The sequence below is a fragment of the Schistocerca cancellata genome, chromosome 5 (genome assembly GCF_023864275.1).
Source record: "Schistocerca cancellata isolate TAMUIC-IGC-003103 chromosome 5, iqSchCanc2.1, whole genome shotgun sequence".
In the NCBI taxonomy this organism is placed as follows: domain Eukaryota; kingdom Metazoa; phylum Arthropoda; class Insecta; order Orthoptera; family Acrididae; genus Schistocerca; species Schistocerca cancellata.
In genome coordinates, this window is record NC_064630.1 from 52,071,172 (window position 1) to 52,098,676 (window position 27,505).

The following is a 27,505-nucleotide window of genomic DNA, read 5'->3' on the forward strand; positions in this document are numbered from 1 at the left end:
TCTGCCAAATCTCTGTAGATAGGTTTGATTTCCTCCATTACTACCAAAGAAACAGAATGTTTACGTGTAAATTCATACAGGGTGCCAGAAAATTCAGCTTCCCTCTATTTACACCAAGTGTTTGGTGGAGGTGGACACAAAGGATGACATGGCTTTTCATCGGTTGATATTCGATGAAAGAAAGTGCTCCATACAGCTCTTTTCATCTTCTCTAAATTGTCACAGTTATCTCTAATGGCCTTCCCACAATATTCTTGTAATTTATCAACTACTTTGTCCGTTAGTCTTCCAGAAAATTTTATTGTCTAGCCATCAGACAGTTTTGTGTTACCCAGCTTGGTTTTTAGGTCACACAGACGTGTTAACATCCTTTTCTTGACATGTCCTACACACTCTAGTTTTTGTATAGGAACATCATATGGTTTATATCTCATTATGCGACTACTCAACTGTGGCAGTATGTGCTTAGCCGCGAAATTTGACAGTCACATGTCAACATTCAGAATATTATTTGAAGGTCTCACAATTGTCTGATTTTAATGTATTATGTACCAAAATTGTTCAGGAAAGTCCAAAGTACATTATGGAGCAGAAAACTGAAAATGTCATATTTCAACGAATTTCACGTACAATGTCCCCTTAACACGAGAACCATTGTAGGTTCGAATGCAAGACGATTTGTGCGTACATCATTCGTTGACTAGTAGAGAAAACACGAATATTGTCAGAAAACATTAAATTACATAACACCCACTGAAAAAAGCTCTCACATAAAAAGTGAATCGTACTTGGGATTATATATTTCAACAACACAACACGTAATACTGTTCTCTTTGAACGACTGTTTCTTCGCCATTACGTGACATTATACGAGTAGTTGCAGCTCAGTACTGTTATGTAAACGGGGAAGTATTCCACACGAAAATTTACCCATATAGGAAAGCTCGGAGCATAACCCGCATATTTTTAGTTAACATAACTATCACGTTGCTTCGTGTTACTGCTGTTGTTTTCGAGTGTCTATAATTTATGACAGTCGCGAGTTGAAAACTTCTTAAAAGAATCATGAGTTTTCTACCACGATCTTCTACAGTGTTGTGAAGTGTCATAAGTCAGATCGTTATTGCTGCAGCTAGTACTGCTACAGTGGTGACTGAACTATTCTATTACAAAGCGAAGTACATTTAAGAGACCTAATGAGTCATAGAACAATTAAGCAGAAAGTCATAATGAACACTAAATAACCTTAATTAAAGTTTTGTTAACATGACAACCAAGAAGAAAAGCAAAGACGTTTATTATTTCATAAATAAAGAGCAAGAGATTTAGTACCCCAACAGTAACTGAAGAAATATTATATGATATTGTTTTATATGAATATGCTCGCTACTAGAAGAATTTTGTACTCTAAAACTAACGAAATTCTAGGAGACTGACCGTTCAGATCGAGCTTTTGTAATCCTTTTTGGTTAGTCGCACGACCGAATGAATGAAAGCATTGAAAAACATTGTCAGACCATAGCTACATATAAATGAATTTCAGACTACCCGAGCGCGTCAGTTAAACTCTAAAAACATATTAACCAAAATAATGACCTCTGAATTTACAAAAGAAGTGCAAGACAGAAAATGAAATTTGACACTAGTTGAAACGAACGAACGTCATTTTAAGTAATTACTCACAGCTGAATCCTAAAAGTGAGGTCATGTATAACCGTAACTTCAAGGATTCAGGAAGTCTGTAAAGCATGTGAAGTGAAATGATACGATAACTTTTTTAAATTTTATTTTTGCTGTCATAATCAAATATATCAGTAAAATGAAAGATAAAAACTGTTATATTCTAACAACAAAGTAGATGCAGTAAGAACCTTTATCATTAAACAATCTTTGAAACTGTATCGATATGTAAGGAGTAGCTGTTACTATTTGTTGAATCAGACACATCTGGGGAGAAGGAACTGCTTCAGGCTTTTTATGATTAGACTTTTCGCTTGTTCCTTTTGCTCAGATAGTCGAAGGTACATGTAGCAATCTTGTCATTTAATTTAGACAGAATAATAATTAAATAATTGCATCCGTGTCTGCAGTCAAAGTAGTCTCCTGTAGATTTCTCATATATATTTTTATGTTGCATATTTTCTGTTCTAGGAACGTGGTCCCAGAAAGGTGAACGTACATTGATCAGAAGCCATCAGATCGATCACGTGTCGCGACTTCTTGCTGTTTAAGCATTTCATTTCAAATAGAAGCTCATTTTTTAATACGAATCCCGAATTAGTGGAAACAAAATAAACCATTTTCACGATCAATCCACTAATCGAACAATGGCACTTCCAGCAACACCCACATCTTGATACACTCATCAATTAGCAAAGCAATTTCTAGTTTATTTTTCAGGAAAACAAGTCAGTATTTAACAGTGTAATTAATAATTTGATGCCGCGCGGGATTAGCCGAGCGGTCTGGGGCGCTGCGGTCATGGACTGTGCGGCTGATCCCGGCGGAGGTTCAAGTCCTCCCTCGGGCATGCGTGTGTTTGTTTGTCATTAGGATAATTTAGGTTAAGTAGTGAGTAAGCTTAGGGACTGATGACCTTAGCAGTTAAGTCCCATAAGATTTCACACACATTTGAACAATAATTTGATGTATGGATTTAAATTCAGTACATCATGCCATCACATTTGCAATGTGTCTTTTAGACGGCAGATCTTCCATTATGCACTGTATACTGTTGAACAGATTTAATAACCTCTAACGTTTTCGCTTGCTCTTTGCTGTCAGACAAAGGCTCTACGAAGAGCACTTGCCCGCGAAAGGCAAAGGTCCCGAGTTCGAGTCTCGGTCGGGCACACAGTTTTAATCTGCCAGGAAGTTTCATATCAGCGCACACTCCGCTGCAGAGTGAAAATCTCATTCTGGAAACATCCCCCAGGTTGTGGCTAAGCCATGTCTCCGCTATATCCTTTCTTTCAGGAGTGCTAGTTCTGCAAGGTTCGCAGGAGAGCTTCTGTAAAGTTTGGAATGTAGGAGACGAGGTACTGGCAGAAGTAAAGCTGTGAGTACCGGGCGTGAGTCGTGCTTCGATAGCTCAGATGGTAGAGCACTTGCCCGCGAAAGGCAAAGGTCCCGAGTTCGAGTCTCGGTCGGGCACACAGTTTTAATCTGCCAGGAAGTTTCATATCAGTTCACACTCCGCTGCAGAGTGAAAATCTCATTCTGGAAAGGCTACATTACACGTGGACCATCTGTCGTGGTAGCTACTGTACATCTGACAATACTGGTACGGAAACGAGCGTGTATTACCCCCCTTTCCTGATTCTTCCCCCAGTCGTCCTTGAGGACTTGTAACCAACAGGGTGTTCGGAAGCATGAGAGATAGACCTTGAACTGCCGAAGGTGAATGTTATATTCATGATATTCATGAGCACCGCCCTAGGGAACCTTCCAGCATGTACACGGTGCCCGTATCAATAATGTTTAGTGCCTTGCTTCCTTCATTTAACTTCGCGTGTCTTCGACGAGTCCGCCAACCGTTCGTGTCACGTTTCCGAAGAACGAAATTATAGTGACGGAGTCTTATCGGCCTTCCGAACAGGAATGACAGCTGCTGCGCCTCATGCGGAATTATAAATGGCGGAAGTGTCTCTTTGTGCCGACTGCCACATGCAGGCAGCAGCTACCTGTTTCTTCCATTCTTTCGTTACAGTACAAGAGCTAGAAAAGAATGTTGGCACCCCTTCCGGTTTCGTATTTACGCTTCTGGCTATTAAAAACTGCAACACTGTGAAGATGGTTTCAAATCCTTCCTGCGTACTCCATTTACTTTCTAATTTCATCGTACAGATTATCATTAAACAGTATACATCATTCAAAATGTTTTAAAATATCTTCATTTCGCTGTAGTGATTTCATAAATAAATGGATGTCTTACGTGCCGTCGCTTGTATGGCTCACTGTTCTACAACACAATAGAAATCCGGATCGCATTTGTCGCAGAAGCAACCGGAACGCCAATTCGTAGAGCACCGCGCATATTTATTGAAAGCCTTTGCCTTGTAGTCACGAAGATTGTCCAGAAGCGGTAGGGTGACGAAACCAAGTTCGATGAAATTCAAAAAGACTGTTCTGCATTCGATCAACTTCGATACGAATACGCGTATTTGGTCATTCGAGTGAAAGCAGTTGCACTAAATTGATGCACAATTAAAAATGTATATTTATGGAATCTTGCCTCGAAGCGATTTCTCTATCAGTCTTCAGCACGTCGGGAGGATTTTGAATGCTTTTCGTGAAAACTTTCGCCTGTCTATAAACGAAACGTCTCGGTGTTGTGCAGTTGCAGTACATTTGGCTGGAATAATTTAAAGGTGCATGTGCATGCTTTTTTCTTTAATCTACAAAGATTTGATCGTAAAGTGTTTGATCAGTCTACCCTCCCCACTAATGAATAAGTTGCAAATAAAATTTTTCTTGTCTCACATAGACAAGTATGACATACTTCAAAAATTACTCGTGTAGCACTTTCTTGAACATCCCTGATTCCGTGCTGGTCGCAGATACATTATTTAATTTCTGAGTCAACCCGCCAGCGCTTTTTTGCACAATCCGAACAATTTTCCTGGATGCTTCTTGCGTACATGGAATAACGTAAGGGAATATTTGCGCTGTGTTGTGCATACAATGCTGTGTATACTGTGCTGTGAAGGAATAACTAACCTTAATTGAAATCTTTTTTTCTTCGCGGGGTTGGTTTTCGCTCCTTGTTCTGAAGGGCTCTACCGTACGCCGATTGGTACTGCCAGCCGGCCTGATCGTGATTAATTACATAATCGAGGTTAAAATTGAGGATTGGTAGATTCGTCTGTATCTGGAGTCCTTACTCTGGTGGTAATACTTGGTCCATCGATGCGAACTCTTTGGAGCTGTCCAGATATTTGGAATTTTAATTACGAACCACTAACGAACTACACATTTGAAGGAAGTGTGCGGTAATGATCGATTTATTAATGAAATCACAACAGCGAAAATGGCCACTTTGAATAATTTGGCGTGACGTATTCTGTGCGACGAAACCGAAAAATAAAGTAAGTATAAAGATAGAGCTTGAATCCGTACCGCCGCCTGTATGGTAGCCACTGCGCTACGCTCGCTTGCTCAAAATGCGTGTGCCGTTACAGGTATGAGAGGTATGCCTAAGGCTTCAGTCTAGGTTTTCTCGGAAAACAGGGGCCATCTCACGAAAAGCTGCAAGGTAGGTATTCAGGACAGGCCCGTCTACAAGATAGGTACGACTCTGTATTCTGTCAAATAAAACTAAAAAAAGTGCAAAAAACTAGCAAACAGAACAGAAAGGCCATAGCCAACAAAAAATCTCGTTTGCGACAACATTAACGATCGAGATATGGAAGCACAGCTGCCACAATCATGTAACCTCGCCACCTGTAAGACATAACAACAAAATCATTAGACACTGACAGCATCAATCGATGTTTCATGGACGTCAAAAACAGCTACACGTAAGTTCTACTGTATAATCACCCGATACTGTTAATAGCTGTACATAAGAATAGAAAAAAAAGTTAATGAAATCATGTATTATTGACAGGCAGCTGGAAAATTGCCGTCAGATCATGGAAGTTAAGCGCTACCGAGCTGGGCTAGCACTTGGATGGGTGACCCTCTGGTCTGCCGAGCGCTGTTGGCAAGCAGGGTGCACTCAGCCCTTGTGAGGCAAACTGAGGAGTTACTTGACTGAGAAGTAGCGGCTCCGGTCTCGTAAGTGGACATACAGCCGGGAGAGCAGAGTGCTGACCATATGTTTCTCCACATCCGTGTCCAGTGATGGCTATTGACTGTGGATGACTCAGCCGCCGGTCGGTATGGTTGGGCCTTCTTGGCCTGCTCAGGCGGGGTTCAGTTTACTTTTTCAGTTAGAAAATGGCACTGTAGCCGAAATAGGCCTATCATACTAAATGATTTGAACATACAGGGTGTTTCAAAAATGACCGGTATATTTGAAACGGCAATAAAAACTAAACGAGCAGCGATAGAAATACACTGTTTGTTGCAATATGCTTGGGACAACAGTACATTTTCAGGCGGACAAACTTTCGAAATTACAGTAGTTACAATTTTCAACAACAGATGGCGCTGCAAGTGATGTGAAAGATATAGAAGACAACGCAGTCTGTGGGTGCGCCATTCTGTACGTCGTCTTTCCGCTGTAAGCGTGTGCTGTTCACAACGTGCAAGTGTGCTGTAGACAACATGGTTTATTCCTTAGAACAGAGGATTTTTCTGGTGTTGGAATTCCACTGCCTAGAACACAGTGTTGTTGCAACAAGACGAAGTTTTCAACGGAGGTTTAATGTAACCAAAGGACCGAAAAGCGATACAATAAAGGATCTGTTTGAAAAATTTCAACGGACTGGGAACGTGACGGATGAACGTGCTGGAAAGGTAGCACGACCGCGTACGGCAACCACAGAGGGCAACGCGCAGCTAGTGCAGCAGCTGATCCGACAGCGGCCTTGGGTTTCCGTTCGCCGTGTTGCAGCTGCGGTCCAAATGACGCCAACGTCCACGTATCGTCTCATGCGCCAGAGTTTACACCTCTATCCATACAAAATTCAAACGCGGCAACTCCTCAGCGCCGCTACCATTGCTGCACGAGAGACATTCGCTAACGATATAGTGCACAGGATTGATGACGGCGATATGCATGTGGGCAGCATTTGGTTTACTGACGAAGCTTATTTTTACCTGGACGGCTTCGTCAATAAACAGAACTGGCGCATATGGGGAACCGAAAAGCCCCATGTTGCAGTCCCATCGTCCCTGCATCCTCAAAAAGTACTGGTCTGGGCCGCCATTTCTTCCAAAGGAATCATTGGCCCATTTTTCAGATCCGAAACGGTTACTGCATCACGCTATCTGGACATTCTTCGTGAATTTGTGGCGGTACAAACTGCCTTAGACGACACTGCGAACACCTCGTGGTTTATGCAAGATGGTGCCCGGCCACATCGCACGGCCGACGTCTTTAATTTCCTGAATGAATATTTCGATGATCGTGTGATTGCTTTGGGCTATCCGAAACATACAGGAGGCGGCGTGGATTGGCCTCCCTATTCGCCAGACATGAACCCCTGTGACTTCTTTCTGTGGGGACACTTGAAAGACCAGGTGTACCGCCAGAATCCAGAAACAATTGAACAGCTGAAGCAGTACATCTCATCTGCATGTGAAGCCATTCCGCCAGACACGTTGTCAAAGGTTTCGGGTAATTTCATTCAGAGACTACGCCACATTATTGCTACGCATGGTGGATATGTGGAAAATATCGTACTATAGAGTTTCCGAGACCGCAGCGCGTAACTGGACAGCGGCGAAACCGTCACCTATGGTTCATAGACATCCTTACTTCCATTGTTCGGGTCTATCTAACGTCTCAGAAATCTGGAATTGATAAATTCACTAAGATCATACTGAACGCCATGAAGGATCTTAACGAGCCCACGCAAGTAGCACACCAGAGGACACGCTCGTCGTTTGCTCGAGGGTGCACGTCACATACACACATCAAAAAAAGTTTTGCATCACATCCGTTCCAAGGTTTCCGGAACCCGTACGGAAATTGTGACAGAGATCAACATAACCATCATTTCCACCCTTTTTATTGCTCATGAAAACCACACATTGCATGTTGTACCACCATGCAGCGAGACCTTCAGAAGTGGTGGTCCAGATTGCTGTACACACCGGTACCTCTAATACCCAGCAGCACGTCCTCCTGCATTGATGCATGCCTGTATTCATCATGGCATACTATACACAAGTTCATCAATGCACTGTTGGTCCAGATTGTCCCACTCCTCAACAGCAATTCGGCGTAGATCCCTCAGAGTGGTTGGTGGGTCACGTCGTCCATAAACAGCCCTTTTCAATCTGTCCCACGTATGTTCGACAGGGTTCATGTCTGCAGAACATGCTGGCCACTCTAGTTGAGCGATGTCATTATCGCGAAGGAAGTCATTCACAAGATGTGCATGATGGGGGCGCGAATTGTGATCCATGAAGACGAATTCCTCGCCAATATGCTGCCGGTATTGTTGCACTATCGGTCGGAGGATGGCATTCACGTATCGCACAGCCGTTACAGCACCTTCCATGACCACCAGCGGCGTACGTCGACATACATAATTCCACCCCAGAACAGCAGGGAACCTCTATCTTGCTGCACTCGCTGAACAGTGTGTACAAGGCGTTCAGCCTGATTGGGTTGCCTGCAAGCAAGTCTCCGACGATTGTCTTGTTGAAGGCACATGCGACACTCAGCTGTGAAGAGGTGATGCCAATCTTGAGTGGTCCATTCGGCATGTTGTTGGGCCCATTTGTACAGCGCTGCCTGGTGTCGTGGTTGCAAAGTTGGACCTCGGCATGGACGTTGGGGGTGCAGTTGCGCATCATGCAACCTATTGCGCACAGTCTGAGTTGTAACACGACGGCTGGACCCGGCGGAGGTTCGAGCCCTCCCTCGGGCATGGGTGTGTGTATTTGTCCTTAGGATAATTTGGTTTAATGTGTAAGCTTAGGGACTGATGACCTTAGCAGTTAAGTCCCATAAGATTTCACACACATTTTTTTTTTTTTTTGTAACACGACGTCCTGTGGCTGTACGAAAAGCATTATTCAATATGGTGGTGGCGTTGCTGTCAGGGTTCCTCCGAGTCATAATCCGCAGGTAGCGGTCATCCACTGCAGTAGTAGCCCTTGGGCGGCCTGAGCGAGGCATGTCATCGACAGTTTCTGTCTCTCTGTATGTCCTCCATGTCCGCTTTGGTTCACTCCAAGACGCCTGGACACTTCCCTTGTTGAGAGTCCTTCCTGGCACAAAGTAACAATGCGGACGTGACAGAACCGCGGTATTGACCCTCTACGCGTTGTTGAACTACAGACAACACGAGCCGTGTTTCCTGGTGGAATGGCTGGAACTGATCGGCCGTCGGACCATTTCCGTCTAATAGGTGTTGCTCATGCATGGTTGTTTACATCTTTGGGCGGATTAAGTGACATCTCTGAACAGTCAAAGGGATTGTATCTGTGATACAATATCCACAGTCAACGTCCATCTTCAGGAGTTCTGGGAACCGGGGTGAGGCAGAAATTTTTTTCATGTGTCTGCTTTGAGTCAGGATGTGGACTTGTTCACAGCAAGACGAGTATACACACGAGAAATGCGAAGACGTAGGCATCAGCAGCAGCGACTTTCCACAGCCCTCTCTTGGTTATGGGAACTGCGGACATGGATAAACTCGTGTGAACTGGCGACGGAGGGTTAGTCAGGTAGTCGCGTTACTCGGGAGACAACACGAGGAGGTTGGCTGATTATCTGCCACATTCGCCACCGAAATTACTACTAAAACATCAGTCAACTAACACCTTATTGACAAACAGCAAAACTTAAAAATTAAATAGTCCAGTTTCTTCGTCTTCGCTTGTTGGGGCAAAAACTTGAAGCGAATTCTTTCGACGAAACCGAACCGCTCGATGACTCCTTTCCCCTCAAGTCTACCTTCCGTAAAAATGCTTTTTTTTTCATTTTGGTTGCTTGACACTCTTCGCACTCCTGATCTTCATGTATCTGTCTGCTTGCAGCTCAAACAGAATCCCCGTAAGACGGTAGATAGGAGGCCGGGTACAATAAAACGAACCGTTAAGTTTAGTTTAGAATCGAACGTATCACAACTGTTAGTTGGCGGGAACAAGTCTTCGAGGGATTTACACGTGTCGAAAACGTAGCTGGTAAATTTTATTACTGCAGAATTCAGTTTCAACACGTGTATTCCTATAGTGTCTGACTGTTTTTCTTATGCCGCAAATGTTTATGAGTATCCACGCAAGTGACATATATTGCTCCAACACGACTACGAGAGAGAGAGAGAGATTATCTCTGACTCGTGATATAAACACGCTGTGGGTAATGTGGAACAGTACGTGTGCTATGGACTTGCGACTTCTGATTTAGCAGCTGTGGAGAGGAAGATCGCAGCGGAACTAGGACGATGTATCCTAAAATGTAGCTATGAAGATTAGTTACTCAAAAATATAATTTGATGAATGGAAAAGGTACGTTTAACTCTTTAGTTATTGTAACTTCTCCCTTGTCTGTGGCTCAGAACAATATTTGGTGTGTCGTAACTCGTAGGGAGATTTGTATTCTTGGAAACCAGTACAGTCTGCACCGCCGTCGTTTATGCTTTGTTTTAAGGCATTAAATTCTGGACTTTATCGAAATTGATACACAACTCGGACACTGATTCCGATGCTGCAGAATGAGTACGTCATAATACCCGAGACGGCTTCACCACGGCGTACGACTGAGCCTCTGACAATTTCAAGAATTTTCAGAGTCGACGATCGCCGGAATTCTTCAGAGCCACAGAAATTTTATTGTAGGAGGTGACTTCGACATCGAGAGGCAGACATGATTACGAACTGTAACTTCTAATCTTTTTGTTTTATTGACTTGAGAACTAAATTAGGAATTAATTTTATACCTGCAAGTGTGGGAGATAATTGTGTTAAAATATTAGCGTAACGACCTTTCTCGCGCAAAAGTTTCCATTCAAGCAACTAGATATTATTCAGTCACAATAATTTACCTTCAATTTCATGAGGACAGAAGTTAAATTCGCACACCCAGTCACCAGGGATAGCTGGCATGCAACCACTAGTAATGCACCCCATCATATCATCTGTACTCAAGAAAATCAGCCCGAAGTACAGGTTATTACAAATGATTGAAGCGATTTCACAGCTCTACAATAACTTTATTATTTGAGATATTTTCACAATGCTTTGCACACACATACAAAAACTCAAAAAGTTTTTTTAGGCATTCACAAATGTTCGATATGTGCCCCTTTAGTGATTCGGCAGACATCAAGCCGATAATCAAGTTCCTTCCACACTCGGCGCAGCATGTCCCCATCAGTGAGTTCGAAAGCATCGTTGATGCGATCTCGCAGTTCTGGCACGTTTCTTGGTAGAGGAGGTTTAAACACTGAATCTTTCACATAACCCCACAGAAAGAAATCGCATGGGGTTAAGTCGGGAGAGCGTGGAGGCCATGACATGAATTGCTTATCATGATCTCCACCACGACCGATCCATCGGTTTTCCAATCTCCTGTTTAAGAAGTGCCGAACATCATGATAGAAGTGCGGTGGAGCACCATCCTGTTGAAGGATGAAGTCGGCGCTGTCGGTCTCCAGTTGTGGAATGAGCCAATTTTCCAGCAAAGCCAGATACACGTGTCCTGTAACGTTTTTTTCGCAGAAGAAAAAGGGGCCGTAAACTTTAAATCGTGAGATTGCACAAAACACGTTAACTTTTGGTGAATTGCGAATTTGCTGCACGAATGCGTGAGGATTCTCTACCGCCCAGATTCGCACATTGTGTCTGTTCACTTCACCATTAAGAAAAAATGTTGTTTCATCACTGAAAACAAGTTTCGCACTGAATGCATCCTCTTCCATGAGGTGTTGCAACCGCGCCGAAAATTCAAAGCGTTTGACTTTGTCATCGGGTGTCAGGGCTTGTAGCAATTGTAAACGGTAAGGCTTCTGCTTTAGCCTTTTCCGTACGATTTTCCAAACCGTCGGCTGTGGTACGTTTAGCTCCCTGCTTGCTTTATTCGTCGACTTCCGCGGGCTAGGCGTGAAACTTGCCCGCACGCGTTCAACCGTTTCTTCGCTCACTGCAGGCCGACCCGTTGATTTCCCCTTACAGAGGCATCCAGAAGCTTTAAACTGCGCATACCATCGCCGAATGGAGTTAGCAGTTGGTGGATCTTTGTTGAACTTCGTCCTGAAGTGTCGTTGCACTGTTATGACTGACTGATGGGAGTGCATTTGAAGCACGACATACGCTTTCTCGGCTCCTGTCGCCATTTTGCCTCACTGCGCTCTCGAGCACTCTGGCGGCAGAAACCTGAAGTGCGGCTTCAGCCGAACAAAACTTTATGAGTTTTTCTACGTATCTGTAGTGTGTCGTGACCATATTGTCAATGAATGGAGCTACAGTGAATTTATGAAATCGCTTCAATCATTTGTAATAGCCCTGTAGTTTTTCAAGTAATTACTCTCTAGCCTGTTGAAAGATGCCTTATACGTTTCCGACAGTCCTAGCTCCTCTATCTTGCGTCACCAAGACTGAACAAGGTGAAACCAGGGGATAACGGTGCTTCCGATAAACTGTCCCTAGGAGCGCGATCAGTGGCTTCGTATACACTAGGTCTGTGGTTCTGTGGTGATGCTTCCCCCGGAAGCGTCATACTTCCGCGTCCAGCGATTGCGCTGACGATGAACTCTTCATCGCCAACTTCTGTGGCTGAATCAACTGCCTCCAATGTGCAATCGATGGACGATGATACCACACATGGGACACCATGAAGTGGGAATGTGAAACACCGACATGAATAGTGAGTAAATAAAAGTAAGTGAAACTGAGTGGATGAGCAGAACGACGTGTTTCTGGAACGTGAGTAAATCGCGGTCCGCAGTTCACAAAGTTTAGACAGCGAGAGTCGATGAGTGATTATCGGATTAATCGATAAGGCGTCTCGTTCTGTAGTCCAGATGGCGACGTAGTGAGGTGTGACCCAGTATACGCAGTTCAGACGCAGACCGACTGTCAGCACGACTTCGCTCACGTCGACCTTTCGTGCGAGCCCATGGTTCTGTGTACAGCATCACGAGAACGGAATTTGTCATCATCATTCTGGACCGGCACCTGGTTGGCATGGTGGCATGTGGTACCATTGTGTAGCTGATGTGTTCACCTCTGGCCAGCATAGTCGATAACTGGACAGCAGCTATTGCGTTACTAATGTGTCTAACGTACAGAGCGCTCTGGTTTTTGCGTCATCTGTCCTAACACTTAGTGCCCAAGAAGTGCTCTGAGAAGGAAGTTACGAGGGTGAGTCAAATGAAAACCTTAAATTCGTAATAACAAATCGAAATTTCGCGCCGTTATCCTGTAAGTTGGTAAGCGTGCTACAAACAGCGTGCAGAATGGCCTGTAGGTGGCAGCATAGTGCAGATGCGCGCACACCGTCGCAGTATCAGTATAAAGATGGCCGCCCCACTTGCGACTTGCACCAGGGAAGAACAGCGTTCTCTTATTCGGTTTTTGCGTATTGAAATTCAAAGACGAATGACGGTTCAGTACGGCGATGCATGTCTGTCACAGCAGCAAGTCTACGAAAGGAGTAGGAAGTTCGCAAATGGTGTGACTTCAGTGGAAGATGCTTCTCGTCCAGGTCAGGAACAACGGGTTGTGACTCCACAGAACATTGCAGCAGTTGAAGCCATAGTGAAGGAGAACTGACGAGTGACACTGAATGACATTGCAGCATGGTTACAGATTAGTCATGGGTCAGCATAGCACATTGTGCATGATGTGCTCCAGTTTAACAAAGTGTCTGCAAGATGGGTGCCGCGGCAGCTGACTCCTGAAATGAGAGAACGATGTGTTGATGCTTGTGAAGAACTTCTTCGGCGCTTGGAACGAGAAGGTGATGGCCTCCTTGCAAGAATCCTTACTGGGGACGGAACCTTTGAGTGTCTTCCTCATCCACCATACTCACGACCTTGTCCCAAGTGATTTCTATATGTTTGGACCACTCAAAGACGCAATGGGGGGAAAGAACTTCCGTTCTGATGAAGAGGTACGCCACGCGGTGCATGAGTGGTTGCGCAGACTACCAAAAGAATTTTTTTCTAAAGGAATTTATGCACTTTGTAAGCGCGGGAGGACTTGCATTGAGCGTGGGGGAGATTATGTTGAAACGTGATACAGCTTCGTACCACTTCTGCACAATAAATAATATATAAAAAATATTTAAGCTTTTCATTTGACTCGCACTCGTATTAAGCTTGTGAACCCAGGCTCCGCCAGACTGTTTGATCCCAGACACGCCCACATCAGAAGACATCAGGAGACATCAGAAGAACAGCTGTTGTTGGTGTACCTAAAATATGTTAATGAGGAAGGGGGCCCTACGTTTTACCAAAAACAAACAGTCTATTCCCCGTACATAGAAAATTTTTATTACATACAATGATCGTTTAAAAAGTTTTGCACAGTCGTCTCTAATTTTTTTATTTTTTGCAGGAGGAGAATGAAATTTTTGCGAACATACTTGGAACATATAACTATAAGTTGGTATATAAAATCATTTTCTTTTATTTACAGGTAAGCCATAATGGACCGTGAAGTAGATTTCAGGTAGCGACAACGGTCGGTGATGGAGCTCCTCTTCAAGACCGGCGATGACTCTGCCTCATCGATTCACAGGAAGTTGCTCCCTGTTTATGGGGAGGACACAGTGGATCGCAGCAGGATACAGCGGTGCTTGCAGAAGTTTAAAAAGGGGGATTTCTTTCTACTGGACAATCCACGATGCGGTAAACCATCGACGGCAGTGAGTGATGTTGTAACCTCTCCACAAAAATTTCGTATGACAATATTATATAGAAATGAAGCCAAGAAGCAATATCGTCCCCACAGAAATAATTAAATAAAAAAATTATAATAATAAATGGGACCCAAGAATAACCTCGCTGCAATGAAATGTACTGACAAAGGCAACAAAAATGTGAAATTCGCAATCTGACTCTGGTGTAAGCTCGTCACAAAAAAATGAAAGTCGATTCAGTGATAAAAAAATCTCAGTGATAATGAAAATTCAATTAAACCGAAATATCGGTCTTTGGCCCTGTGCAAAAATCAGAATTAAATTCTTACCTCATTGTAACTGCTAGTCAAATTTCTGCTCTTATTCTTGCGCACAGCTTGCAGGAACTGCATTGCAAATAATAATATTCCTTTTTTTTTTGTTATTTAACTGAAATTTGTTTAAGGGAAGTGGAACGAATTGTAGTTCAATAAAATTGCTTTTGAAATCATAATTATTATTGGGGCACTTGTTGGAAATTAATTACAATAAATGAACTTTAAATTATCTGATGATTACCTTAATTAACAATATACCTCATTCAGCATCTTGACCAGTGTTGCCGACAGACTACATCACACAACCGCACTGGGCTGCTACTACTGACCGACTGCTCTGTATGACGATTACAACTGAACTCTACTACATGACAACTACAGCCGAACTTCACGACGACTACCACTGAACTGCTCTCAACGACTACTGACTGAGTACTGCACGACGGCTACTACTGTACTGCTCTACATGACGACTACAACCGAACTGCTCGCAACACTCACGCGGTCAAGCGCAGACTCACTACAATTATAGGCTCTCTGGTCAAAGATTTTAACGTGCCTCACCATCGCTGCTATGTTACATACGTGTTTCATAACCCTCCACTGGGGGGGCAAAAATTTGGCAGCGATGGTGAGTCATTTGGACTTGCCATCGCAAGAAATTTTTACAATTTACAGAATATTCAAATTTAGTACATAAATTAAATGTTGTGCACATGCACCGAGTACAAAACATTTCAGACAAAGACAAAGTGAGTACAAAATATAGTAGCAAATTAGAAAAATGTATAAAAATTATTTGACAGATAAAGTGCACAGGCACTGAAAAAATTCTTTAGCAGATTCAGAACAAATAAACAGACTGGCAAAAAAAAAAAAATTATGTTGACAAGTGACATGAGTGCACATGCACTGCAGTTGAGAACATATCAGTAAATGATGAAATGTATATACAATGAGTAACAAATGACATAAGTGCATACGCACTGAAGTACTGATCATACAGAATGAGTACAAATCATATTGAAAATGCACAGGCACTGAAGTTCAGTAGAAAACATTTTAACACACAACATAAGTGCACATGCACTGTAGTTCAGAACATATCATTAAAATAAAATAATAAATAAAAAAATGTATATACAATATAAAAGACAAGAGTGCACATACTGTACTTGAGAACAAATCGAAAAAAATGTCTTAGGCATTTTTGCAATAAATAAACATAATGGCAAAAATCATATCGACAAGTGACATAAGTGTACTCGCACTGGAGTTCAGCGAATCAAAAAAGAAATGTATAATCATGAACATAAATAATGTTAGCAAAAAATTATTTTCACTATGTGACAAGAATTAGGATAGGAAAGGGAAGGATTGCATCATGGTTGTAGCACTTTAGATTGCACACAGCTGTTCTGAAAGTCCATATCTTTCCACAGAAGTACAACACCAAGTGACACAATTTGCAGTTCTTTTCCCATCAGAATTCATCAGTGTAGCCAAGACACTGAACTCTCGTAGTAATGTTCCATGTTCTCATTTTGGCAGTACACTAGGTACACCAAACAGTGGGACCATAATAACGTCTTCATCGCCCACGGTGGTGGACAGCATGTCGTGTCAACACCACGCTCTTACAAGGCACACCAACGTAGAATTAGTGCAAAACCAAAGATAGTGCTCCATGATCACTAGGATAGACAGGACAAATGGACATTGCAGTAATTCAGGGTAGTTAGCTCATGAGGTGAAGGACATTAAGTCACCTAATATTGACAATTACAGTCTTCATTAGTAGTTTGGGGCATTCATAGCCCAGTGATTGAACATTTCTGTACCAAGTATGTAGTATTACAGAAAAATGTTCATTAATTGTTTTACATAGAATCAGTAACCTTCTTTTCCTAGTTACAAAGCATTATTAAATAATCGCATTCTTTTCCAGTTACAAAGTATACCATAGTTAATTAATCATTGGTCATTCCAATAGTATTAATCACTAGCCTTCTCCTAATTACAAAGCATTATGAAACAATCGCATTCTTTTCCAGTTACAAAGTATGGCATCGTTAATTAATTATTTGTTATTCCAATATAGTAATAATCGTTAGCCTTTTCCTAATTACAAAGCATTATGAAGCAATCACATTCTTTTCCGTTACAAAGTATGGCATCGTTAATTAATTATTTATCATTCCAATATAGTAAGAATCATATTCTTTTCCAGTTACAAAGCATAATTAAGAATCATTAGCCTTCTCCTAATTACAAAGCATTATTAAACAATCACATTCTTTCCCAATTATAAAGCATAATTAATCATTTGTCATTTCAATATAGTAAGAATCATATTCTTTTTCAGTTACAAAGTATCAACATTGAAAACAGGAGCTAATTAATGGCATAATTAATAACCTAATTCATTAAGTGACATTAATTATTGGCACTCAGTGCCCATCAAGTATCGAATAGTATAAAACATTGTTCCTCATTCAGTATTATTCAGATCATTAAGAAGTAATAACAATTCATTGAGTGACATTCAGATCATTACGAAGTTATTATTAAAAATCAGCTAATTACAGTCATAGCATTAATAATCATGGGCATTATAAGTAGTCTCATTACAATAAACAGTGGCAGTTATTAGCCAGTTATAAAGCATTATTTTATATATATATATTTTTTGTATCATTACGAAGTCATTACTGAAGTGACATACTATTCAGAGTTGATCAGTATTATTCAGAACTTTCTCAAACTGGTATCACTATTTGGGACTGGTAATACATTTTTTTTGTTAGCAATGCATTGCGTTTGGTAATTATAAGAGAAAGCAAGAAGAGAAGAAAGAAAAAAAAAATTGGTAGTGGGTTGTTCCAGTAAATCAAAAATGTGTAACGTCATTCGTCATGAGTCAGCTGTAGCAAAATTATGTAACAAGGCAGTATATGTGATCACATTTATAAATGATAAACACAAATGGGTTAAAAAAATGCAAGTACTAGAACAGGTATAATAAGTAACAGGTTTAGTATGAATCATGAAAAACTTCTCCTGGAAGAAATACAAAATGGATTATTGACCTGAAAGAAGAAACGCACACTATGCTGAAAAGTAGTGAACTTCGAATTAACAAGTAGTGAAATGTGTATAAACATGTGTTCCATAGCTGTCCTTTCCAAAACTTTCCAACATCCTACTATGCAATATAACACCTGCTGTCGAAACAAACTGCAACAAATACTTAAATAACTACATAGCATAAACACATAACTTCAACATTATCCTCATCTGCAAAGAAAAAACTTCATTATTCATCACTTCATTATTCATAACTCCATCATTATCATCACCTCTAAAGAAAAACTTCATTATCCATAGTAGCACACTCTTCATCATTATTCATCATCACTCATTATCATCTGCAAAAATATCACTTCATTACTCATTACACAACTATTCCTTATCTCTAGCATATTTCATCACTAAAACTAAGATGTGTAGTTCTGTCTGACAGCCTGCATCAATCACCTTGTATTCTGAAAGAAAAAATTAGTTAAGACTGCTATTCTGCGATGTGTATAGTATATTCTTGTTAATGCTTGTTAATCCTGATCCATTTACTCTTCCTCATAAAGTTATTGCATCTTCTATCGTTTATTCCGTAGGTGAAATTCCCATTTCTGTTGAATTTATTTCTTACACGCATCATTTCTTTCTGAAATCGATGAACAGAGATTAACGTCTTGCATTTAAATCATATACCCACTAAGTAATTACTGATTAACGGTAATATAATTAAGCATACAGCATAACATGACAGAAAACGTAATATGTCGAAAGCACAGACAGTGTTCAAAGGCAAAAATGTACAATCACAGTGCAGCAGCAAAAAAAAATGTAAAAGTCACGATGTTGAGATGTCATAAGCCCAAAAAAATGTCAAAGTCGACTGGTGTGTGTTGTATCTTAACTATTTCACAGTGCATATAGACAAAACTGGAATACAGTCGTACATAAAAGAGTGGAAAATGTGCATGGTCTGATGTGTAACGACAAGAAAAGCGACCTGCTAACCTTACCTTGCCGGGCACTTGCCAAGAAAAAATACGATAATCATCAGTAATTAGTCATGTGAATATAATTGCATTAGTAAATGGCATCATAGCATGTTACATCATAAAGTGATTTCATTCAATAAACGGTTTAATGTTTGAGACATGGTGATTGCCTTTCGATTTTCTGGTTCTCAAAGTTTCGACGTGTACAACATTGGGGTGAGGGATGCTGCGAATCCGATATGGACCTGCGTATAGAAGTTCAAATTTACTGCACTTACCTTTTAATTTGCTGGATAAATAGTGTGTACGTACTAATATTTTCTGTCCAACGTGAAAGTCGCGGCGTGTACAAACCTGTTTTTGCTGTCTTCTCCGGCGCTCTGCGGCACGTTTGATGTTGTTCAGCGCAATGTCAATTATTTCGTGGTGTCGTAAGCGACGAGATGTGGGAAAATTTACAAATTCTTTAATTTTGTTTGGTGGTTCAACGTTTTTCAGTATAACAGACGGAGATAGCATAGTGGATTCATTTGGAATGGAATTAATTACATCTTGGAATGAGAGTATGTGTGCATCCCAATCAATATGTCTTTTGTGGCAGTATATTCGGCACAGCTTACCAATTTCTTTCATTAACCGTTCACAGGGGTTCGAAGAAGCGTGATACTTGGATATATAGATCGGAGAAATGTTTCTGGCTCGTAACATGCGTGTCCTTATGCTACTACGAAATTGAGATCCATTGTCAGAAATTACTTTCATCACATGCCCTACATGAAATAGAAAATGTTTTACAAATGCTTTCGAAACAGTTTTAGCAGTAGCTTTGCGTAACGGAGTGAAAGTAACAAATTTTGAAGTGAGCTCAACAGCGACAAAGATGTAGCAAAAACCTCTGTTAGTTCTCGGAATCGGACCAAAAATATCTACTGCGGCCATGTGTCTTAATTTAACAGGTACAATGGGATATAAAGGAGGAATATGTGAAGTGTTGTCTGATTTAGCTTTCTGGCAAATTTTACAAGACGCTAAAACTCGTCGTATACGTTTCTCCATGTTGTTAAAATAACAGTTCTGTCTCAGTATAAGAAAACATTTTCGTGCTCCGTAATGTGCGTAACTTAAATGAGTGTACCAGATTAATTTGTTAACCAGTTCGTCAGGAATACATAATAACCAATTGTTGGTGTCAGGGTGAGAGCGGCGAAACAAAATGTCATTGCGTACAGTGTAATGGTTTCTAATCGTAACATTATTCTTATCTTGCCAAAGGCGTTTAATTTCTTTCCACACGTTGTCTTTACTTTGCTCTTTTGCTATGTCCTGTAATGACGACGAAATAAAATTTTCAAATGCAACTTGTTGGATGTACATTACGCTGAAATTTGCTTTACAGAAGTTGGTTGCGATGTCTTGCTGATTGTTGCAAAGAGAACGGGATAATGCGTCTGCTACAACATTTTGTGTGCCGGGAATGTGAACAATTGTGAAATTAAATTCCTGCAAGTAAAGTTTCCATCTGCTTAACCTGTCGTGAGTGAATTTAGCTGAAAGTAATAATTGCATTGCTCTGTTGTCTGCGTAAACGGTTGTATGTCTGCCATAAAGAAAGTGCCGAAATCTCGTAAAAGCCCATACAACACATAATGTTTCCAATTCTGTAACGGAATAATTTCGTTCAGCAGGTGATAAAATGCGGCTTGCAAATGCGATGTTTTTAATTACTGTAGAACCATCTTCTTCAACTTCCTGAAAAATATGTACGCCTAAAGCTGTGTTGGAACTGTCGGTGGCAATGGAAAAATTTCTGGTAAGATCTGGGTGCGATAAAAGTGGTGCATTCAACAAAGCGTATTTCAAATAACATTTTCGTGGACAAGATTCTGCGTGTCTAAGGTATTGCTTGCGTTACTGAAATATGCAACCTGTACTGTATTTTAATCAAATTCTATCTGACGTGTTACTATTTTCAGGGGGACACTGTGGAATTTTGACTATTTGAACTATTCTGCTATTCCTTCCTGACGTATTACGCTATGTATGACACCTACTGTCTGGTTCATTCATGAAAATATGTTGTTGTTGATCATTTTGTTGCTTGTAGGACCGACTGTTATTAAACGTACGCTGAAAATTGTGCTCATTATTTTTACGTCTGTCATGATAGTCATTTGTATACGTCGCATTGCTATACGGATTGAAATATTGTGTTTTCTGTACGTAGTTATTTCCTCGTGGCTGCCGTGCGTTACTATTTGTTGTACCAGGGACTATACGTGCACGCGGCGAAACATTAAAGCGTGGTTGACGTTGTAGACTGCATTGTTGGTTAGGAATGCTAACCGGCTGTCTTTCATGCTGTTGTGGTGAAAAACGTCTATTGTTACAAAATGTGTTTACTGTTACTGATAATTTTACACGTACTGATGATTAAAATTTTCCTTGATGTCAAAATTACGCTGGTAATTCTGGAGTGCCTAATGAAAATTGTCACTTTCGGTATAAACTTGTCTTATCGGGTTTTCATTATTCCTTCTTAATTCTAGATAGAGCAACAGTTAAAGAGCGATTTTGATAGATATAAAGGATAGTAGAAGAGAAGGCAGCAGTGCAGAAAACTAAAGATGAAACAGCACTACTACAGCTCGGGGCCCTATGCTCGCTACGGCACATATTCATTAAAGCGTAATGAATCCCCTGAGGTTAATTACGCACTGCAAATACTTTTCAGCTTTTGCCTTACAGGCAATGCCGGTAAAAATTCAGAAATAAATTGCCGTATCCATACTAATTCCAGTTTCTGCATAATACGTAATGCTGATGAAAATACAATAGCAAATTGTCGCCTCTGATTCAAAGCTAGTTTCTGCATTACAGGTAATAGCGGTGAATGTACAAAGATAAATTGTCGTATACAGTGCAAAGCGTGTACCTGTACGCTGTCATTATTAAATTCTTTAGATTTTGTTACAAATGCAAATTGCTCGAAATCTACGTTTTCGTCACCCAGTTTGATAACACGTTCAGGTTTGTGTGTGAATCTGTTCGTCTGTGTCATTTCGGATTTCAAGTTGCGTAGCTTTTCAGATTTTAAGTCGCGTGGCTTTTCGGATTTTAAGTCGCGTAGTTGCTGTAAATTGCTCACATTATACACGCTGCGTGACTCTGATAAATGCTCGCAACGTGGCGGGTTCTGTGACGTATTGGTGACTGAAATAATTGTTAATTCTGTTACTGTAATACTTTCGTCAATTTGGTTGTTGTGTCGTGCAAATTTCTCGTCAACTTCCGTATTCGGAGTGTGTGAAACTTCCACTGACTCTAAATTAAACTCGTCGCGTATCTGTACTGCGTTTTTACGGCATTGTTCAGTGACTGCATTAATTTCGTGTTTATGTGATTCTGTTGTGCCTACACGTGTGCTACCTAATTCTTGTGCAACAGTGCCAACCTTTTCATTACTGTTATTAGCACAAGTCTTAGTATTCACACGTAATTGTCCTCTATTATCATAATTTTGCGCGGCAATGGCTTTAATCTGTTCCTCAAGCTGTTCATTCCGTTCACTAAGTTGTTTGATTTTTTTATTAATGTTGTCTTGTTCTTCATTCGATTGTTTATACCTTTCATTAATTAATTCACTTCGTTTGAGATCGTTTTTCTGTATTTCAGTCATTAGTTGTAATATTGCCAAAATCTGATCCAATGTAACATCCTCTACTCTATTATCTGTGCTGTTTGATTGCGTACCTGCAATTGTCACGTTTTGTGCGACCATTTGGTCATTCTGTAATTTATAAAAAGATCTGTCACTCGAACGTACATTGTCAGTCACTATTTCGGAATTAAATGAATCCGTCGTATTTTCGGTACACTGTCCATTCTTATTAGAAACATTTGTCTGTACGTTATTTGAATTTTCCAAACCGGGTGTGTTCCGCTGGGCATCGCTCATTACTATAGACCGCTCCGCGTCATCAATTGTCGTCAAATTAACAGACGAGACAATCGAGTTCGTTTGTTCATCATTAAGGTAAAAGTCATCACTAGTGGTTGTAATGCACTGATTGTTAGTGAACGCAGGATTGTCATCATTACACTGCGTGTCACATGTCCTATCGGTAAAGTCGTTTGAGCCGGTAATTTCGTTCGTAATACCTCGCGATACACTATTCACAGTCTTTCGCGGCATTTTTACAATAGTCACAAATATTCACAAAACAAATAAGCACAAATGCAAAAACAACACACAAATACAACAGAGCAACGAATTGCCGTTGACCTGTAGAAAGAAAGTCACAAGATCAGTAAAAGCGTTGCGCCAAATCCTAATTATATCTAAGCAAATAAGAGCAGATTTCTGACTGTTTTTCAAAAGACTCTCAACGAAATACGATCCTGGCAGGGTCGCCAAGTGTAACCTCTCCACAAAAATTTCGTATGACAATATTATATAGAAATGAAGCCAAGAAGCAATATCGTCCCCACAGAAATAATTAAATAAAAAAATTATAATAATAAATGGGACCCAAGAATAACCTCGCTGCAATGAAATGTACTGACAAAGGCAACAAAAATGTGAAATTCGCAATCTGACTCTGGTGTAAGCTCGTCACAAAAAAATGAAAGTCGATTCAGTGATAAAAAAATCTCAGTGATAATGAAAATTCAATTAAACCGAAATATCGGTCTTTGGCCCTGTGCAAAAATCAGAATTAAATTCTTACCTCATTGTAACTGCTAGTCAAATTTCTGCTCTTATTCTTGCGCACAGCTTGCAGGAACTGCATTGCAAATAATAATATTCCTTTTTTTTTTGTTATTTAACTGAAATTTGTTTAAGGGAAGTGGAACGAATTTTAGTTCAATAAAATTGCTTTTGAAATCATAATTATTATTGGGGCACTTGTTGGAAATTAATTACAATAAATGAACTTTAAATTATCTGATGATTACCTTAATTAACAATATACCTCATTCAGCATCTTGACCAGTGTTGCCGACAGACTACATCACACAACCGCACTGGGCTGCTACTACTGACCGACTGCTCTGCATGACGATTACAACTGAACTCTACTACATGACAACTACAGCCGAACTTCACGACGACTACCACTGAACTGCTCTCAACGACTACTGACTGAGTACTGCACGACGGCTACTACTGTACTGCTCTACATGACGACTACAACCGAACTGCTCGCAACACTCGCGCGGTCAAGCGCAGACTCACCACGATTATAGGCTCTCTGGTCAAAGATTTTAACGTGCCTCACCATCGCTGCTATGTTACATACGTGTTTCAATGTGAATAAGACCATTGATCGAATCATCCAAAATGATTGCCGGCCGAAGTGGCCGAGCGGTTCTCGGCGCTACAGTCTGGAACCGCGCGACCGCTACGGTCGCAGGTTTGAATCCTGCCTCGGGCATGGATGTGTGTGATATCCTTAGGTTAGTTAGGTTTAAGTAGTTCTAAGTTCTAAGTGACTGATGACCTCAGCAGTTGAGTCCCATAGTGCTCAGAGCCGACACGACAGCTTGCTGAAATGACTCGTTTGTCATTGGGTACTGTGGTATCACTGGTACAGTCACCAAGGTACTGAAAAATCTGTGCGCGTTGGATGCCTAGATTATTGACAAGAGAAATGAAAACGATGGGGAAGAATGTGTGCGAGGGTCTCAGGAAGACCTTTACATCAGAGTGGATTCAAATGGTTCAAATGGCTCTGAGCACTATGGGACTCAACTTCTGAGGTCATTAGTCCCCTAGAGCTTAGAACTAGTTAAACCTAACTAACCTAAGGACATCACACACATCCATGCCCGATGAAGGATTCGAACCTGCGACCGTAGCGGTCCCGCGGTTCCAGACTGCAGCGCCTAGAACCGCACGGCCACTTCGGCCGGCTGCAGAGTGGAAACAAGTGTTTTGATGGCGTCATTACCCAGGATGAAACATGGTTGTTTTTTGGCCGAACCTGAGAGCAAAACCCAATCCATGGAGTGGCGTCATCTGGGTTCCTCTCGGAAGAAGAAACCAAGACTTTCACGAACAGCAGGCCGAACGGTGATGGCGTCCTCCTTCTGGGATCAGTGTGGCGTCATTTTCATTGACTTTTTAGAAGCTGGCTCCACAATTAACCGGGATCGTTACTGTTTGTCATTGGACAAGCTGCGACGTGCCATCAAGAGCCAAAGAGCACAATTTCAGGGTCAGCTCATCAGACTACACCATGACAATGCCAAACCCCATACAGCCCTTATGACGCAGGAGAAAATCAGGGAAATGGGTTGGAAAATTGTTCCTCATCCTTCCTACAGTCCGGACTTGGCTTCGTCTGATTTTTACCTCCTCGTTCGCTTGAAGGCTCATCTGCGCGGCAAAACATTTGATAGTGAGAAAGACCTTATTTACTGTGCCAGGCGATGGTGTAAAAGTCATCCCCAGAATTTTACCAAAATGCATTTACATCATGGAAAGAACGTTAGGCCAGATGCGTCGCAACTGACTGAGTAGGCTCAATGTATGGCTAAATGTTTCAAGTACGTTCCCAAAAAATGTAATTCTTCTCCTTGAAAAAATAAAAAAGTTAGAGACGACTGTGTAAAACTTTTTGAACGCCCTTTGCAAATTACGGCTCTTGCACTGATGTAGCAATAACTGCGATACTGGTCAATAAATAAATTTATGATTTTTGTCCCTTTATTATATAATGTTTTTGTGGAAGTTTTCTCTTCAGCTACAGTTAACGTGGGTTATATGCTATATTAAATGGTGTAGGTACTGCATTTCCTATTTTACGCGTTTATGAACTAGTTTGCTTCGAGTACACAAAGCTTCACGTCGTGGTCTAGATATGCGACGTCTTTCTGCAATTTATCATGTCCTCCGCAGCTTTATATCTGTTTTTTTTTTCTCAAAAAGAAACGTCACTTTTCAGTAACTCTCTCTAAGATACAGTAAAATCGTAACTAAACAGTCCTAGAATGTGGTGTTTCATACCTCTTGTCGTCATCAGGCAGCATATAGAATGGCAAGTTAGATGTCTTCTTTTAGTTACTGTCGCAATTGATTGCGCTATGTACGCTCTCTTTTATGGAAGCTGTGCTACAAATCAGTATAAACTACGGGCGACGGACTAAGCGCGTCGGAGAAACTACTATCTGTTTAGAAATAATGTATCTGTAATGAATATTTTGTAGAAAATGAATAATATCGGTCCGTGTACGACTGAGCATGACACCAATATATTCCAAAAAGCCACGGGCGAAAATGAGATTTATCAATGGGTCATATGTAGGATTCTGTTGATACAGAGCTGGAGAGTCATGAGCTTAGGATACGTCTTGGCCTAGCGACCATTTGCATACCTGTTGGAAAAATGGACATACTTAAGCTATCCCATAGTATAGGATTGAAATTTAAACATTACACACTACTTCCGCCCAGGTCGAACTGAGCCAGTCGGTTGGTGCTTTTGCATTACGTGTGATGTAGTGTGTACGTTAGGCGGCTTACGAAAAGCACCATTTGTTCATGCGCCCCGAAAACCCTAAAAGCCATGAATTTTGAGTCTGCGAAGTGGCAGTTGTGGGGATGGCCACTTCTATGATTTATATTCGTAGTAAATCGTCGAAAGTGTTACCATATGCTTTTAAATCGATGTTCTCCGGCAACCTTCGAACATTTCTCGATGTCATTATCCGTTATCAAGACCCAGAGGTTCAAAGTTACCACACATATGCACCTAAAATATGCGTGTAATATCACGTGTGAGGCATAAATGCAGTTTTAACTGACATAGTGAACACATGACTTGGGTTCTAGGCTCGTCAAAATTCTTTCACCAAGACAACTTTATGATGTTCCTATACGTATATAAAGAAAGTGGTACTGCAGTGACAACAAATGGTCTAAAAAGGTTCTTAAAATGCCTAAAAAGAATTTAAAATATCTGCCAAAGTTGTGTTAAAATGGAAAGACTGCACATTCAGTAAAATATTTCTAATAACATCTTTACTCTTTTAAGATACAAATCATGAGGCAGGCATTCTTGATAAATTGCGATCACTGGGCGAAGTATATAGAAAAATAATCTATAGATTTATATAAATGTGTCGAAGTATACAAATATACTGTCAAAACTTTACTGACGTATAGAATTCGTTTTGTATAAGCAGCACACTCTACTGTAGCAGGGAGAAGCAGAGAGCCATCGGAAAACTGCGCTTGCCGAAGCACAAAAAAGGCAAAGTGTTCTTCTTTAAGAGACTCTGACAGAAGAGTGGAGAACCAGCTCCTTCAGTCTTCATTCCGCTTTCCTCGACAATTATTTCGTTTTACGAATATATTCGTGGCTTTTTTTCTGCTGAAAGAGAGTAGCAGAGAGGCAATAAAGGTGAAAGAGAGAGGAAATAGTGCGAGTGAGAGAGAAAGGGAGAGGAGATAGTGATGGTGAGAGAGAGAGAAAGTGGCAATGAAAGACAAAGAGAGATGGATAAAGAGAGTAGCAGTGGGAGCCAAAGAGAAAGAGGAGATAATGATCGTCAGTGAGAGACAGTGGCAGGCAGTGAAAGGGAGACGCTGAATGTGAAGGCTTAACTACAAAGAGAGACTAGGGAAAAGGATT